Genomic DNA, 17,455 nt, shown 5'->3' with positions numbered 1-17,455 from the left:
ACAAGACTGGCCCCAGAACCAAGCCCTGGGGACCTGTGACCGGCTGCCAGCCGGATTTAACATCATTCACCACAACTCTCTGCGCTCGGCCATCCAGCCAGTTCCTCACCCAGCAAAGAGTAAACACGTCCAAGCCACGAGCTGCCAGCTCCTCCAGGAGAATGCTGTGGGAGATGCTGTCAAAGGCTTTAGTGAAGTCCAGGTAGACAACATCCACAGCCTTTCCCTCATCCACTAGGTGGGTCACCTGGTCATAGAAGGAGATCAGCTTGGTCAAGCAGGGCCTGCCTTTCATGAACCCATGCTGGCTGGGTCTGATCCCTTGGTTGTCCTGCAGATGCCCTGTGAGCACTCTCAAGACCAACCGCTCCATGATCTTCCCTGGTACGGAGGTCAGGCTGACAGGCCTGTAGTTCCTGGGATCCTCCTTCCAGCCTTTCTTGTAGATGGGCGTCACATTGGCAAGCCTCCAGTCTTCTGGGACCTCCCCTGTTAACCAGGACTGCTGATAAATGATGGAGAGTGGCTTGGCAAGCTCCTCCGCCAGCTCTCTCAGTACTCTCGGGTGGATCCCATCAGGCCCCATAGACTTGTGGGTGTCCAGGTGGTTTAACGTGTCCTTAACTGCTTCCTCCTGGATTATGGGCAGGTTATTGTGCTCTCCATCCCCATCTTCCAGCTCAGAGGGCTGAATACCCTGCGGATACCTGGACTGGCTATTAAAGACTGAGGCAAAGAAGGCATTAAGTACCTCAGCCTTGTCCTCGTCCTTGGAGACAATGTTCCCCGCCACATCCAGTAAGGGATGGAGATTCTCCTTGCCTCTCTTTTTGTTGTTAATATATTTGTAGAAGCATTTTTTCTTATCCTTTACAACTATGGCCAGACTGAGCTCTAGCTGGGATTTTGCCTTTCTAATTTTGTCCCTGTTTGACCTAACATGATCCTTGCACTCTTCGCGAGTTGCCTGCCCCTTCTTCCAGAGGTGATCAACTCTCCTCTTTTCCCTGAGTCCCAGCAAAATCTCCCTGTTCAGCCAGGCTGGTCACCTTCCCCGCCAGCTCTTCTTATGGCACATGGGGACCGTCTGCTCCTGCGCCTTTAAGATTTCCTTCTTGAAGACTGTCCAGCCTTCCTGGACCCCTTTGTCCTTCAGGACTGTCTCCCAAGGGACTCTCTCAACCAGTGACCTAAAGAGGCCGATGTCTGCCCTCCGGAGGTCCATGGTAGCAGTTTTGCTGACCCCTCTCCTTACTTCACTCACAACTGAGAATTCTATCATGTCGTGGTCGCTAAGCCCAAGATGGCCTCCAACCACCACATCTCTCACCAGCCCTTCTCTGTTTGTAAACAGCAGGTCAAGCGAGGCACCTCCCCTGGTGGGCTCACTCACCAGCTGTGTCAGGAAGTTATCCTCCACACACTCCAGAAACCTCCCAGATTGTTTCCTCTCTGCTGTGTTACACTTCCAGCAGATGTCCAGTAGATTGAAGTCCCCCACAAGAACAAGGGCCAGCGAATGCAAAACTTCTGCCAGTTGCTTATAGAATGTCTCATCTGTCTCTTCATCCTGGTTGGGTGGCCTATAACAGACTCTTAGCAAGATATCTGCCTCATTGGCCTTCCCCCTCATCCTTACCCATAAGCACTCGACTTGGTTTTCACAATCATTGATTTCTATACAATCAAAACCCTCCCTAACATACAGAGCCACCCCACCACCTCTCCTTCCTTGCCCATCCTTCAGAAGAGCTTATAGCCATCCATTGCAGCACTCCAGGCATGAGAAGCATCCCACCATGTTTCTGTGATGGCAACTACATCATAGCTGTCGCGCTGCACAATGGCTTCCAGCTCCTCCTGTTTGGTGCCCATGCTGCGTGCATTGGTGTAGATGCACTTGAGCTGGGCTATCGATTTCAACTCTGGCACGCCACCCCTAGGCTCATCTCTAGTGAGCCTGGTTTTATCCCCTTTCCCCTTCAAGTCTAGTTTAAAGCCCTCTCGATGAGGCCTGCCAGCTCATAAGCAAGAACCCTTTTGCCCCTTGGAGTCAGTTGCACTTGGAGTTTTTGAGATGTAGCCTCCAGGAGCCTTTTCCTCTTTGATTAATTTAAAAAAAAAAAAAAAGGAATGAAGAGTAAAGAAACTCAGCTAATCCAGCAGAGGAACAAATTTACTCTATCTCAAGATACCGCACCATTTCTTTCATGATTACTTCCTCTCTCAGTGCCATCAAAAGTTTATTTGTATGCCAAAGGAAGAAAAACTCAACCCATTCAAGAGTGACTGCACAGGACAGAAACCTGTCACATCCAAAATCTGGTACATTTTCATGCATTCAAGTCTCCAGCATTGCAGTGATTTGGACAGAATGGTGACTGATTCTGACACCAGCTCATTTATCCAAATTGTAGTCAGTGATCTGAACCAGTGATTCTCAACCCTGCTGAGCTGGAGAGCTCTAATCAGTAAATTGACAAAATATGGGACTGATTTCACTCATGACACTTCTTCCTTTTCATGTGCCCTACTGCTAGAATCTAAGATGTTTAAGTTGAAAGTTACATTCATATAATGTTGGTTTGCCTAGGTTACAAATTTGTACTGTAAAAATGCTAATGTAGTTGTATTATTGCAATTTTATTTAACATAAGCAGGGTAGAGTGGTTGCTGATCAGTAATATATGCAAAAAGTTTTGAGAGTTCATTCCTTCCTGCTCGCAACGGCCTGTATCAGCAAAGCATTGTAGGGAATACAGAGGAGGCTGGTTTTTTAGGGTCTTAATCTTCTTCAGTGATCAGGAAAAGTTATTTTTATTTCACATCTGAAACTCAAAAGATTTCATTTGTATGCTTCATGCTGTTATATTTATGATCTGATCAGACAGATTTTGAGTTGCTTGTGTAGCTGATAAGCTTAAAAAAAAATCACTGAATATGACTACAAAACTGGTGATGAAGTCCCAAGATAGGTCATGAGGATCAGCTGTGCTCCCTCTTCCTTACAGTATGTCAAAAGATAGCAAGCATTTTAAATCTACATTTTATTAGAACATCGAAGTCACATATACTGCAGCTTTCCAGAGGAAACACATCACTGCTGAGTGGGGACAGAAAAGAACTTGAAAAAAAATTTCTCTTGTGTTCTTTAAGGACTCATGCTTTCTGCCAGTCCTTCTGTACAAGTTCTATAATTGTAGTCATTCCACAGTGCCTTCTGTAAGGCAAAGAAAGCTTTTTTTCTCCCACTTCAGGCTTGGCTTGGGATCAGCCCTGTACAGCAAGCAACACAAAAAAGCAAAGAAAGCAATATGCTCTACCATTTTGTGCAGTATGAAATGGTAAACCCATATATCTAAAAATATGGCCTATACACTCTTGTCATTTCTGAAAACAACATCATCCATGACATGAAAAAACCATTTACATAACAATTTTACAGGAAAGGATGTAGCTGAAAGTCTTTAATGTCTGAGGCATGACTATAGTGAATCTTTTGTTGTTAATATTGGTTCTACAGGGCTAAAAATATTATTGCATTGCAATGGATTCAAAACTTACGAAATTATTTCCAATGTTTTATATTAAAAAATATAAAGAATTAGAGGTTTAAATTTTTTGGTATTTTAGTTTGGAAAGTTAATAGTTCCATTCTTTTCCCACAAGTCATCTGAAATCACCCTTATGTTTTTAAATATGTACAAAGATTCACGTGATTACCAAAAACGTGGTTTTGAATGCAAAATAAAGTAAAAATTCTGAAAAAAAAAATTATGTCCCTTTATCCATAGCTTGTTCTCTTTCTGCTTTAGTGTTATTGGCAATTTTGAAATTGTAAATAGTAGCAAAGTTCTTTCATCAGAAGCTCTGGAGATATTTATCAGAATTACTAGTGCTTTCTACAGGCTGGTGTATCTCACTGCAAGAAGTACAGTAAAGCAATAAAAGGTGAATTCTTGACATTATTGCTTTCAACAGTTTTGAGTTATTTCACATATATCACATCTTCTGTGCATCTACCCTGATTTAGGAAAAAGAAAGCCAGAATTTACTATTTTAGGAACCTTGACCTTAACTCTAGCAAGAGATGCCCAACCTGTTTTTCCCCCTGAATTTAATTTAAGTTTTGTATTTAAAAATAAATAAATTACTTTTTGCAATCATTTTTTATATCACTACTTGAGAGGAAATTTTGTGTGTAAAGAGCATTGACCTGTTGAAGACAGTCCAATTTACATCAGTGCCACAGAACCTTAATACAAACAGTGCTTGTGCCTCAAGAATATGAAAATGGAACTTTGCCAAAACACAGAATTAGGTCTTACTGCTAAGGTTATGTATAAAACTTTGATTGAATAACTAAAATGGTTTAGTAAGACTTGAAAAGCTAGAGGAGCAAGAGCTAGCAGAAGTCATTGGATTTTATTATTATGGATTTAAATTCTTTAGGAAGGACATTGGTTTAAGAAAATTTTAAACACATTTCCTTTTTTGTTAGCAAGTTTTAAAAAAATGTTTTCAAATAGCTTACATTAATCTATAGGGAATTCACCGGTTTGGAGTAAAATTCATTATGACTGATGAGCTTATAAATGTAAAAATTATCTAACAAAATCCAGCAGGTTTGGTGTTTCAAAGATGTACCCAGAAAAAGGAAAAAATATACTAAACCCCTTATGCTTTATCTCAACTTCCCTTTAAGTCAAAGAAGTAATTAAGTCCTGACATTCTTTAAGAAAGGAAATTGAATTTAACAGGAAGCTGGATTGTTCAAATCCTCTGAAAGAATCGAGTCCTTGCCAATCTTGGCAGACTTTAAAAGAATATTCCAGAAGTTGTTGTTCTATTCTTTCCTCCTCAATTGTTTGCAGACTTCTGATTATGCTAAACTCCCTCTCTCCCAAAATGTCAAGTGGCCATATTGCTTTCATACTGAGATACGGAACATCTCTAGCTGCTGTTCTATTGAGCTACAAAAACCTGTCCACAAAGTAACCTGGACAACAACTTTGAGCTTATGAATTCCTTGCACACTGGTCATTTCAAATTATTTCTCTGCAGGCTTTCTCCGTATTCAACACAGAATTGTTCTGCCTGTATTGCTTGTAGAAGAATATATGGGTAGGTTTTAACATATTAAGAGTGTGCAGTTCTTATTACTGGGGATGTATTATGGGCAAAGTGATATTGCTTTTTTTTCTGGCTAGGTTGACTTAAACATTATTTAGAAGAATAGTCAATAATAAATAATGAAACTTTTTTGTATGCATAGCAGTATATGCATTCTTAAAAAGTGCAGCCAGTCTCACAAATGCTCATAAACAACAGATACAAAAGGTAAGTAATGTGAAAGCTTCTGTATTTTAAAAAAAAAAAAGAAAGCTCAACAAACCCCACAGCAAAAAAAACCAGCTGTTTGAAATTTGAGCAAGCATTCATGAAGAATTTTTGCATCAGCACTCAGTTAGCTATCTTCAGCATCTTTAAGAAACCATATTTAGCCTTATAGCTTTGTATTACGGTTTGAATAACACCAGGAGACAAAGTAAATCTATCATCATTGTATTCAAGGACACTGTCTTCTAACACAGTTCTCTGTCAAACAATCTCTGTCTAGATCTACTGTCCTAAATGTAATTTAATTAGAATCCTGCTGCTCTATCACAACCTAAAAGAGGAAAAGGAAAAGAAAGGAGGAGCAAATCATCAGGAACATGAACTGATAAAAGGAATTGCTGAGCAGAACCCTCCTCTCTCCCAAACATATACATAGGAATAGCAAACCTATGCACTTAGTAATGCATAAAAGAAGAAATGATGATAATGACATGGCCTGCAGCTTTTTGTTAATGAGAACATCTATCAACTGATCTACATTAGAAATATTGCAGTTACCCATGCAGTGAGTTATTGATAAATAAGTTTAAACAGCAGACAGAGCACAGTAAGGAATAGCTGTATAGCATCTGCTCCACCCCTGTAGTGCACTGTGATGATATCAAAAGCAGAAGAATCTTCAGTCTGACCACAGGATGTATCTTCAAGCCTATTAATAATAATAATAATTATTATTTATTATTACTAATAATAACAATAATAACATCTATGAGTTAATTTACTGAATGAATGCAAGTTACCTTTTTTGACAAGGACTTTTCAGCACAGAACTATGTTCAGGCTAAACTTTTCTTGTATTTCTCCTACTTTAGCAAAGTATTAATGCATTGTATAAAAAGATAACCAGAGCAGTCATGTTTAAAATTAAACATGTACTTAAGTTAGTATCCCAAGAGACTGCCTTGGACATAAGCTATTTAGCTCTTCTTCAGTAATCCCAGTGCTTTCTAAAGCATAGATCTTTTTGCATGTATCCACAGTGACTGAGCACTTAGGAACTGCCCAGCTTATGAGAGTAACTTGCACAGCCAGATGGTGCTTATGTCTGGGATTTCCAAATTTATGGCAAATGTTGATGAAAGCACCACAGCTGCTGCATTCTCACACAAACTAAGCCGTCAATGGGAACTAGCATGTTGCGCATCACAATATCCCTGGAAAGCAGAGCAGCTTTGCAAGTTCTGTGTAGAGAAGGTATTCTTGTGGCAAAAGTAGAAACCTGAAAAGAAAAAGAAATTACAGCATTTCTAACAAAAACAGAGCCAACGTTAAGAACTTACAGTTTTGGGGGAAGAAACTAAGACACCTACTGCACAGGTCTAAACCTTTATATCCAAGGCTCTCAAAAGTTTAAGTCTAATTCTACCTAAGAGTAGAGGTGTTCAAACTGAAATTTGGCAGAGACAGTTCCTACAAAGTCAGGATCTGTCTGGAGACAGAACAATACATGCAGGCAGTCTGCAGACAACTTCATGGAACATTCAGCCTCCGGATTCAAAGATCAGATATTGAAGTGATACCTAACAGGCTTTGTGTACAAATAGAGGGCATAACGTACAAATTGCTTAGAAGTAGTTTCGGCAAGAGCATTAAGTAATCATGAGCCTATGTGGAGACACCAAGATAGAAACATAAAAGTTAAAAGCGATTTCACAAATGTTTTGAGAAGCCATGACCTCTCCCGAGACAGGCAGAGTATTACAGTTCGCTCATGAAAAATAGTGAAATCTGATAATTTGTTTAGTGCAACTCATACACAAAATGTTCCTCATGAAGATAGACGGAAATAACGATATGTATTAATGTCCACTGAATTTTGGGTGAAGAGCTACCTTAACATTATTTGACAGCTTACCCAGTTGCCATCTTAGCAACTAATGTGAAGCTTCACTGAACAGGAGAAGTATTTCACCTGTATAACGGTGCTCCAAGATGCCACACTTTGGAGATCCATTTCCTCATAATGGATTGCAGAAAAAGGGGAAATGAAGTTTTTATTTTAAATATTTCCATGATGGACCTTTATAGCACGTTACCATTATAGGACAACTACTCAAGTCAGTTGAAGGATTTTTGGAAGTATATTGATTGAAGATTTCAAAGTATATTGATTGATGATTTGCAAATAAAGAGGAGTTTTCAAGCTATGTAATCAGTATTTACTGTCTTTCTTGTATACAAACATGGTAAACACCTGCACACATTTTTTGTTCAAAGCTTGTTACTGCGCTAACTTTACATTCACTGAATAAGCCTTCCACTAGTAATGTTAATTTCCTGGACATGAGATCTCCCTTTTCTGCCAGCATTGGCACAATTGTTTGAAATACACTGAAGTTAAATGACTTTATGAACTCCTGGCATCTCAGTTTTACATCTGGAAACAGCAAAGATAGAAAACACTTCTCAAAGTGATGACTGGTCTACAGCAAGCTGTAGAAGCAGCAAACAGCTGGGTCCACATGGTGCACAGTACATCAAGCAACACATGGAAGTCCTGCCAGGCAACCTTCAGAAATAAAGAGGGACAAAATAGCCCCCGGCAGTATCAAACGGCAAACCAAAATCTCACTTAGTTGAAGGTTTACACATTTAACACTACAGTAAGAAAAAAAAAAAAAGCATGAAACATATTTTAGTTTAAAATCTTTAAAGAGAAAGACACCAGTTAACATTTACTTTGATAACTATTGTTTCTTTCTGGTGATGACTTCAAACCAACAGATACCTTTAGAAAGCCAACCATCCCATTAGTCCCCAAAGTTCAGGCCAGTTCACAAAACACAAAAAATTCCAAAGCAAGCTATGCAAACTTAGGATTTTCCTCTTGACCCTTTAACTAGATTTGTAGAGTAATTAATTCCATAATATCTGAGAAGTCATGGCAGTCTTGTGAAGTTCCCACTGACTGGAAAAGGGGAAACATAGCCCTCATTTTTAAAAAGGGAAAAAAGGAAGACCCAGGGAACTACAGGCCACTCAGCCTTACTCTCTCAGTGCTTGGGAAGATCATGGAGTAGATGCTCCTAAAAACTATGCTAAGGCACATGGAAAATATGGAGATGATTGGTGACAACCAACATGGCTTGACTTAGGGCAAATCATGCCTGACAAATTTGGTGGCCATCTATGAGAGGGGTACACTCTTGGTGGATAAGGGAAGAGCAACTCACATCATCTACCTGGACTTGTGCAAGGCATTTGATACTGTCCTGCACAACATCCTTGTCTCTAAAATGGAGAGACATGGATTTGATGGGTGGATCACTCAGTGGATAAGGAATTGGCTAGATGGTCTCACTGAGAGTTGCGGTCAACAGCTCAATGTCTGGGTGGAGAACAGTGATGAGAGGTCTTCTTCAGGGGTTTGTATTAGGATGGATGCTGTTTAACATCTTTGTCACTGACATGGACAGTGGGATTGAGTGCACCCTCAGCAAGTCTGCTGATGACACCAAGATGTGTGGTGCCATTGATACTCTAGAGAGAAGGGATGCCATCCAGAGGGACCTTGGCAGGCTAGAGAGGTGGGCCTGTGTGAACTTCATGAGGTTCAACAAGGCCAAGTGAAAGGTCCTGCACATGGTTAGAGTCAGTCACCAGGATCAGTACAGACTGGGTGATGACGAGTGGATTGAGAGCAGCCCTGAGGAGAAGGACTTGGGGGTGTTGGCTGATGAGAAGCTCAAGATGTCCCATCAATGTGCACTTGCACCCTGGAAAGCCAACAGTATCTTCGGCTGCATCAAGAGTGTGGCCAGCAGGTCGAGGGATGTGATTCTCCCCCTCTACTCCACTCTGGTGAGACCCCACCTGGAGTACTGCGTTCAGCTCCGGGACCCCCAGCATGAGAAGGACACGGACCTATTGGAGCAGGTCCAGAGAAGGGCCACAAAGATGATCTGAGAGCTGGAGCACCTCCTTTATGAGGACAGTCTGAGAGAGTTGGGGTTGTTCAGCCTGGAGAAGAGAAAGCTCCAGGAAGAACTTATAGCAGCCTTTGAGTACCTAAAGGGGACCTACAAGAAAGCTGGAGAGGGACTTTTTAGCAGGGCCTGTTGCAATAGGACAAGGGGCAATGAAACTTTCTTTAAACTGAAAGAGGTAGATTGAGATTAGATATAAGGAAGAAATTCTTTACTGTCAGGGTGGTGAGACAGTGGAAGAAGTTGCCCTGAGAAGGTTATAACTGCCCCATCCCTGGAAGTGTTCATGGCCAGGTTGGATGGAGCTTTTGAGCAACCTGGTCTTGTGGAAAGTGTACGCGGAACAAGATGCTCTTTAAGGTCCTTTCCAACCCAAACCATTCTATGATTCTATAATTCTATGATTCTATGATAAAATGTAAGGGATTTAACAGTTTGTTCAGAATCCACTTTGTACTCTTTAAAAGCTTCTTCCCACAGGATGAAAAAAATAATTGCCAAGAAAGAAACAAACAAACAAAAAAAAAACCAAAAGAAGATCTGGCCAGCTCTGGCCAATGGATCAACATATAAAAAAAAAAATAAAATGAAAAATTCAATCAACTCTGATTTTTCTTTTTTTTTTTTTAGTTTTCCATTTTGCCATTTAAAAATATTCAAGTTTTGTTTGCTTTGAGATTTTTTTTTTTGAGAATGCTTCTGGAGAAATAGAAATTCCATAATCTTCACAGCTCTTCCTCTAACCTTCTATGATTTTAGCATGTTTAAAACTTAAAACTGTTATATATGAGAGCCAGCTACAGAAACTACACTATGCATTTACACAAGAACACTATGTGTTCATGTTTTACACAGGTCTTTTCAGATCAATTAAGATCAATTCTCTCTGCAATCCAACTGTACATAAAAAGGGAGAAGAGAGGGGGATAAGCAATTAATTCAGGTCCTTTCTTCCCAAAGGGATAACACTTCATATGCCAATATAACCACCTTTTATCTATTTCCTTCCAAAAATAGCACAACACTAAAGCTCGGAAAAATCCTACTGAAACGTCCTTTCTGAGTTTAGCATTTACTTAGCTTTGCAAGCTTCAGGATTTTTAAACTCATATACCACTAAGCTGTTCCCTTAATGTTCTTCATCTCCTAATTTTCATAGACTTTCATTCTGCAGACTTACTTTAAAACCTTAACCTTCACTGACAGCTGAAGACTGTTGCTCTCCTTTCCTCCACACTCACAGCTACGACACAACCTCTTTCTTCCTACAACATTCACACAAAACTTCTGGTTTTACTCCACGTTTCCTTCTGAACTGTTATTACTCCTGTGCATGAGCATGAAATGCAGGATGGAAGTATTATGACCACTTTGCAAGTACCTCTGGGTGTCTAGGCAAGGGAAAATGTGATCCTGAAATCTTTCCTGAGGTACTAGCAGACAAAACTGCAGATTACGTTGAGTCAGATCTTCCTAGTTTACGCAAGACACACACACAGAGTAGAAGTTAGTTCAGTCCTGTCTGTGCTATGTAAATATGCAGACTTAAACAATTCTTCGTGGAGTAATACTATTACCATTTATATGTACACACTCCAATTTCAGGGATGTCAGATAAATATGAAATTCAAAGCCTACTGCTCTCCTGGCTCCTCCTCCTTGTTTTTCTGCTGGCAGGCATGAAATTTGAACCTGTTGCTTCTTAGAGTGCTCTAATTTTTCCAGAACTTCATAGGGTTTATTGATACTTTATGTTTCAGTCTGTTGACTGTATTGTAACAGAATTTATCTGAATGCCCATTTAGGCTTATACAGTGTTCATCTTTGTCTCTCTGAAAGAACTGCTCTAGTTCTGCCTGTTGTCCATGCTATTCCAGTGCACTTGAATACAGAAATACCTGAAAAAAGGTTTGTGTCACATTAACTGAAATGATAGTATAATGCTAGACAGCTACACTAACTCAGTCAGCAGCTGATGTATCACTGAATTTCCGCTCTTGAGTTTTCAGCAGTTATCAAGCTCCATGAAAAAAGCACAAGTACCCTACAAAATACCTTTCAAAGAGATACTGGATAAAAGGGTGTGGTTGGTTGTTGTTTCTTAAACAGTCAAAAGAGTAAGTAAATAAAACCCACAAGAAGGCACAATTCTTTAATTACTTTCAAGACTGTAGAGAGAAAGAAAGAAAGTGGGATGAAGATAGTCCCAGTTTGAATACTATGTCTAGTCATGTTCAAGCTTTGCTATGGATTACACTGTATTGCCAGAGTTACCAAACCTTCCCAAATGGATCAGGTATCAAATCTGAACACCTCTGGAGAATACATAGATTCATACCATCTGTAGATCTGCTGATAATTAATTCTTCCATCTACAAACCAAAATAAATTTGTTGTTATTAAATACCCTGCACCTGTACAAAAAGGGTACTTCAAAATACATACTTTTAAAATTGGTAATTGAGCCTTCTCCACTTGGGAATGATATATCAATACAGTTTAAGCAGTTTTAAACCTTTGTTAGGTTTCTTTTACTACATAACATATTCGAGTTCAAACTATCTTCTCTAGGACCAGAAACATGAAAAAATACTCTTACAGCTTTCCTAATAGTCTCTAGCAGCTTAAGCAAGTTTCTGCACTAGAACAGTTTTATTATTTCTAGACTAAAATACCACTGTTGAAAACTGCTGCACTATCCTGTGTGGAGGTATTGCTCCAGCTGGATCTAGGTAAGAGGTATACTGCTCTATACTGGATCACACATCACAGATGATTTCTCAGTGGCATTGGCAAAACTGAATGGAAGGTAAAGTTTCAAGGAATTTTTATCCACATGGATCAGGATTAGTTTATAATGAACCAAAACAGTGATTTTTAAACCTAACTTAAGGATGCTTCTAAGAGTTTCCAGCCACTGAAATGAGCTGCTTTAAATTTGCACTTTAAGACTTTAAGCTATACAAACAAAATTCAGGTTTGCAGCAAACTCTATAATGGAGACTTCTAGTAATTCTGAGATAATCTACATGGTAAAGAACATGCATCACTTGTATGTAAATATAAATCCTGGTGTTACAGATGTCACAATTAGGTCTTCAGTATTTTAACATTCATTATTGTCTTCTGTCATCTTACAAATTCAAATTTAAAATTCTGTCTGAAAAATATAGGTACCTGTCGCTCAATTTTACTTCAAAACCTAAAACATCAATTTAATATTTCTCTAACTAATACAGAAGTCATGGGAAAAATCTGTCAAAAGCATATTCATACCAAATTGGAACCAGCTCACACCAAGTTCAGATTCCAGTCTGCCTTCTTGCAGTTCTTAAGGCAGCTCAGGAGTGTGAGACACACAACCTGCCTGACAGCAGAATATTTTTCCATAGCCTGTCAGTGGGTATGAATCTGATATGGTACCTTTTGATCTTTTAATCAGAATAGTTTATGAGGATGGAAGTACACAGACAAACTTGAAGAACCCTGTCATATACAATAGTCTTTTCTTTTTATGCTGCTTCTGCTCTCTTTGGTCTGTATGACACTGCTTTCAGAGAGGATTGAACTGTATGAAACAAAATGAAGAATCACAAAGCACAGTCTTTATTCAGAGGGAAATTCAAAATGTTTAGAAGCAGCTGTAAGTAAGAATCGGTTCAAAATCTTACTGGTTCCTCACTCTAAATGTAATTCTTCTTGCTATTTAAGAAAAACATTCACATATGCTGGTTATTAGTTTTGAACAGTTAAAAGGTGTCTGCATTTCTGGAATGGTAGTCAGATGGCAAAGAGAACAGAAATCCTCTAGTTTAATATTGCTAATGTTGTCCTCCCCACACCTTACAGTGCAAAGTAACAGTCTTCTTAATTATTCCTGTTATTTCAACCGATTACTTTGATCTCTCAAATTATTTTGCAGCATCTCAGAAACAAAAAGTTATCAGGACAGCAACAGATATACTCCTAAACTTTGTTATTACTGACATAAATATTTTCTGATATTAAAAAGGCTTACAGAATTGAATGGAAGAAACTGGGACAGCTCTGTAGTGCTGAAGTCCTGCTTCTGAAAGTTAAAATGTGAGAGGATATTGAATTATAAAATTATCTTTTGCTAATGTTTGGGTTTTGTTGCTACAGCTAATGCTTTTTCAGGTATTTAATAAACTTAGAAATACTCTCAATAAATCAGAAACTTGATCGTTAAAGGCAATGTTTATATCTGGCTCTGCCATAGGGTTTCCAGTAACAAAGCACAAATTCGTAACTTCGGGTTTATCCAAGCAGCACCATTAAAGATGCTGAAAGAAGGGAATCCCAATACCCCATGAATGGATTGGCTTCTGAAAAATGATTGCTTAAGCAACTGTTTGGGTATTACAGTACTGGCTGTCCACACCTCATGCATGTTGTCTTTAACAAACCTTATCAGACAGCTGTAGTTTGATCCCCTTGAAACAGAAAGGGTAACAGTGCAAAAGACAGAAGGGAAAAAAAAAACCACCTTATTTTTATACTTGTCAGCCTTCTAAGCTACTGCTGGAAAAACTGAGAACATTTACTTTTTTCTCTAAGATTAAAACCTAAATACTGTAAGCATAGTACATTGCTCTTTTAACTATAAAAGAAAAGACAGAAGAAGAACAGACTAGCTTTATATTTAAGAAGTTCAGAAAAGAAAGAGAAAGTAATGATAAATTTTCAATGAATATGATACCATTAAGGATAATCACAAAAATGAAACACAGGAAAACTTTTTCTGACATACTTAGCTTCAGTTTTTTGCATAATAGAACAATGTTAAGACATTATTGGTCCATGTTATCATTATATTAGTTTATTGTATAACTCTTGCAAGTGGTAGAAAAATATCCAAACACATTCCATTTTATGCTAATCTTGTACCCTTGTTAACATCCTTGCCACTTTAGCCATTTTTACTGTAGTTGTCTACAGTGGCCAGCTGGGTAAGACAGATTGTTGTTTGGGGGAAGTGGGAATGAAACTTAGTATTTAGTTTCTGAGGAAAAAAATGCATTTGTATATATAGTGGGAGGTGGTGGTAGGGATATTGGAGCAAGAACTTGAGTTACAAGCTACAAGATACAAGGGATGCCAAATCCTTTCAGACAAAGATAAGCTTTGTGCCAACCTTGAAAAATTTTGTTCAATATAAACCTCTGAAATATGTGGTACGATCTTCTCAGCAGGGTATCACAGATGTTAGGTGCTAAGCTCTAAAGATCTCACAAGGTGCCATCTGCACAGAGCATGCTCTGTCCCTTTGCAGCTCCTATCTGCAACTGTACAGGACAGGGAATGTCCCCACAGATTAAAATGAGTGGGGACATTCATTTTAATGAATGACATGAGAGCTTTGAAATTCCAGGCAGAATGTACCTGGAAAGGCTATTCCAAATGCTTTCAACCCAGGCCCATAACAAAGAACTGAGATAGACAGCCCAAAGGAGATGATTAGGATTAAGACTGCTAAAAACATGAAAAAGTAATGGAGATTGGGAATTCCTATGTGTGAAAAAGGAGCCATGAATAAGGAAGAAATGGGGAGACAAGAAGTCAAAGGGTAATGGGCAGAAGGTTTGTCCACAGTAGAGCATATGCTCATCCAGAGGTTGAGTCCTCAACTTCAGTTGAGAAATTCAACACTTGAAACCTTAGCATACTTCTGCAGTCATCAAGTATCTGTGAAATCTATTGGAGAAGTATGTTATCACTTCTTTTTTGATCCTGCTCAGACATTAAGTCTCTGACCCACTACAATGGATGACAAAATAATTGAGTCCAGAATTATAGATTTGATATTTCAGTTACAGAAATCATCCTTTAAAATCCATCTGTAAAACAAACTAACTGAAAATACTGCTAACTGATTACAAGTACCTGACAAATGCCTTCAGCATACTGCTACAGAATAACTGCTGTGCACCAGCACAGACAACAAGCCCATCCTTTCTCTTCATTTTTGCCTACTGGATCTAAAACTCTACAGACTCTGGGTTTTTTGGTACTTGGGAAGTCCTTTAATAACTTTTGAAAGGACTGTTAAGTGCTACCATGACTGAGAGCTAGTTGATCTCCAGAGGTAAATTAGGAAGGGTGGAATGAAAAGCAGACAAAATAGAGAAAATACACAACAAAAGGAACCTGTAACAATTCAAGAATGAATGTACTTGAAGTAAATTAGCCATAGACTAGGCCAGTGTGACTGAGTAAAGAGCTGAGCACCAGATTACCCTCAGTGTTACAATGGTTGCAACCAAGAGGACAGCAAGTTTTGATCATCATGATCAGGACAGCCAAGAACCAGTCCTGAGACAGTAGCAGGCCAAATGCAAGCTAAAGTGAGTCTTAAAACTTACGTTTTGACCAAAAAATTTTATATATATGTGTAATTATGTATGTACCCTGTTCCACCTAGAGACCATCCACAGGATGACAATCTCCGTGGTTTCTTCATTAGTACACAATGTTAGCAGAAACAGGTGTAGAGGCTCTAAGCAACTGGATAAATTATAGCTAGTTTCATAGAAAGGCAATACATCCTTAGAAAGTATATACCTAACTAAGTGGATAAATACTGAGACTGAGAATTGAAATACTCAAAGCTTAAGATACACTTACGCTTGCCCAAGGAAACTTAATTCAGTTTTATACTGCTTATACATATTATACAACAATTTGTATCTGAAGCATCACACAATAACTTTTGGCACTTTTGAATGCCTGAAATGGCATTTTTAATACCTTTCTTTTAATACAGTTTTCTGTGGGTGGTACTACTGTACATATGGAATTACTTTACTTTTAAGCTTAAAAAAGTCCTGAAGAATATTTTTTATAAAAAATATGTCTTTACTTTCTTTTCTACTTTACAGAAGGCAACACAGCCATCTTGATGAAATACCTACTCTGAATGAATAATAATATTTTGTAATGCATATGGCTGATTTTCTTTTGCACCTTATTTTTATGCATTCAAAAAGGTGAAATTTTCAGTCCATTTGAAATCCATGTTCAAAGATACAGCTTGTTAAATCTTGTCCCCATGCCAGTGGCATTTTGTAGACTTTGAAGCTACTTTTTGAAGGACACTCTCTTCCAAATGAATAGAAGATCAAGCACAAAAAAGATAGGTGTAGATCACTGTAGTAGAAAATGAAATGTAAATCTACTACTAATATTGACTATAAAGTGAGAACAAAATCTCACAGCAGTTGAAGCTATTCATAAATACCATGGTTATCTTTAAATTTGCTAAGAAAACATACAAATCCGTGAAACGCTACAACTGAAAGCTGCATTCTAAAGTTTCAAAAATGAAATGAAGTACTTTACTTTGAATTAAATTACTTGGGCTGGAATTCCCTTATTTTCTGATATCACTGAGTAACCGCATATGTCTAAGATTTATGTATGAAAAGTAACGTAGTGAAACATCAAAAGTAAAAAATATTGAAGAGTATTCTGGAAGCTTTTTTTGTCCCTCACAAGCACTCTTCATAGTTGCAAAACCTCTGACTTGCCCTTTTCAGCATGTACCATTTTAATCTGAAGTTCTGCATCTTCGAAGTTCCTACTGATAATTAGGAAAGCGTAACTAATTCATCCTTCTTTTTATTGTAGAGAGACAGAGGAAACTGAAGCCTGGAGGAAAGATTTATCAGGCCTAGAGCAGTACCTGAAACTCAGGGAAACCTGTGGTCAATTCCCTTCTCTAGCACACATTTAATGTGTAAATCTTGGCCAGCTCAGTATATTTATACATCTGTTCCACCATGTTTCCTTCCTCGGGGTGGTAATACAGGTATAACATCGAGATGACTTTCAGTGCCACAGTATTATGAGCTGTGTATCTAAATTAGAGACATAGTTATATTTTACCTTCCTGCCGGACACACGGTACCCTACTTCTATCTCCTACCTGCACAGCCATTTTATTCAAATACTTCCTTCTGCATTGCTTTGCATCAAGGAAAGAATGACTTTAAAAACAAAACAAAAAAAAAAAAAAAAAAGAAAAGAAAAAAAAAGAAAAAAAAACACACCAAAAAACCCCACATCACCAAAATCAACTCAGAGATTTCATAAATAAAAAACAAATCTAA

The sequence above is a fragment of the Phaethon aethereus genome, assembly GCF_964289735.1.
Source record: "Phaethon aethereus genome assembly, chromosome: 2".
Classification (NCBI taxonomy): Eukaryota; Metazoa; Chordata; class Aves; order Phaethontiformes; family Phaethontidae; genus Phaethon; species Phaethon aethereus.
This window is presented reverse-complemented; position numbering follows the sequence as displayed.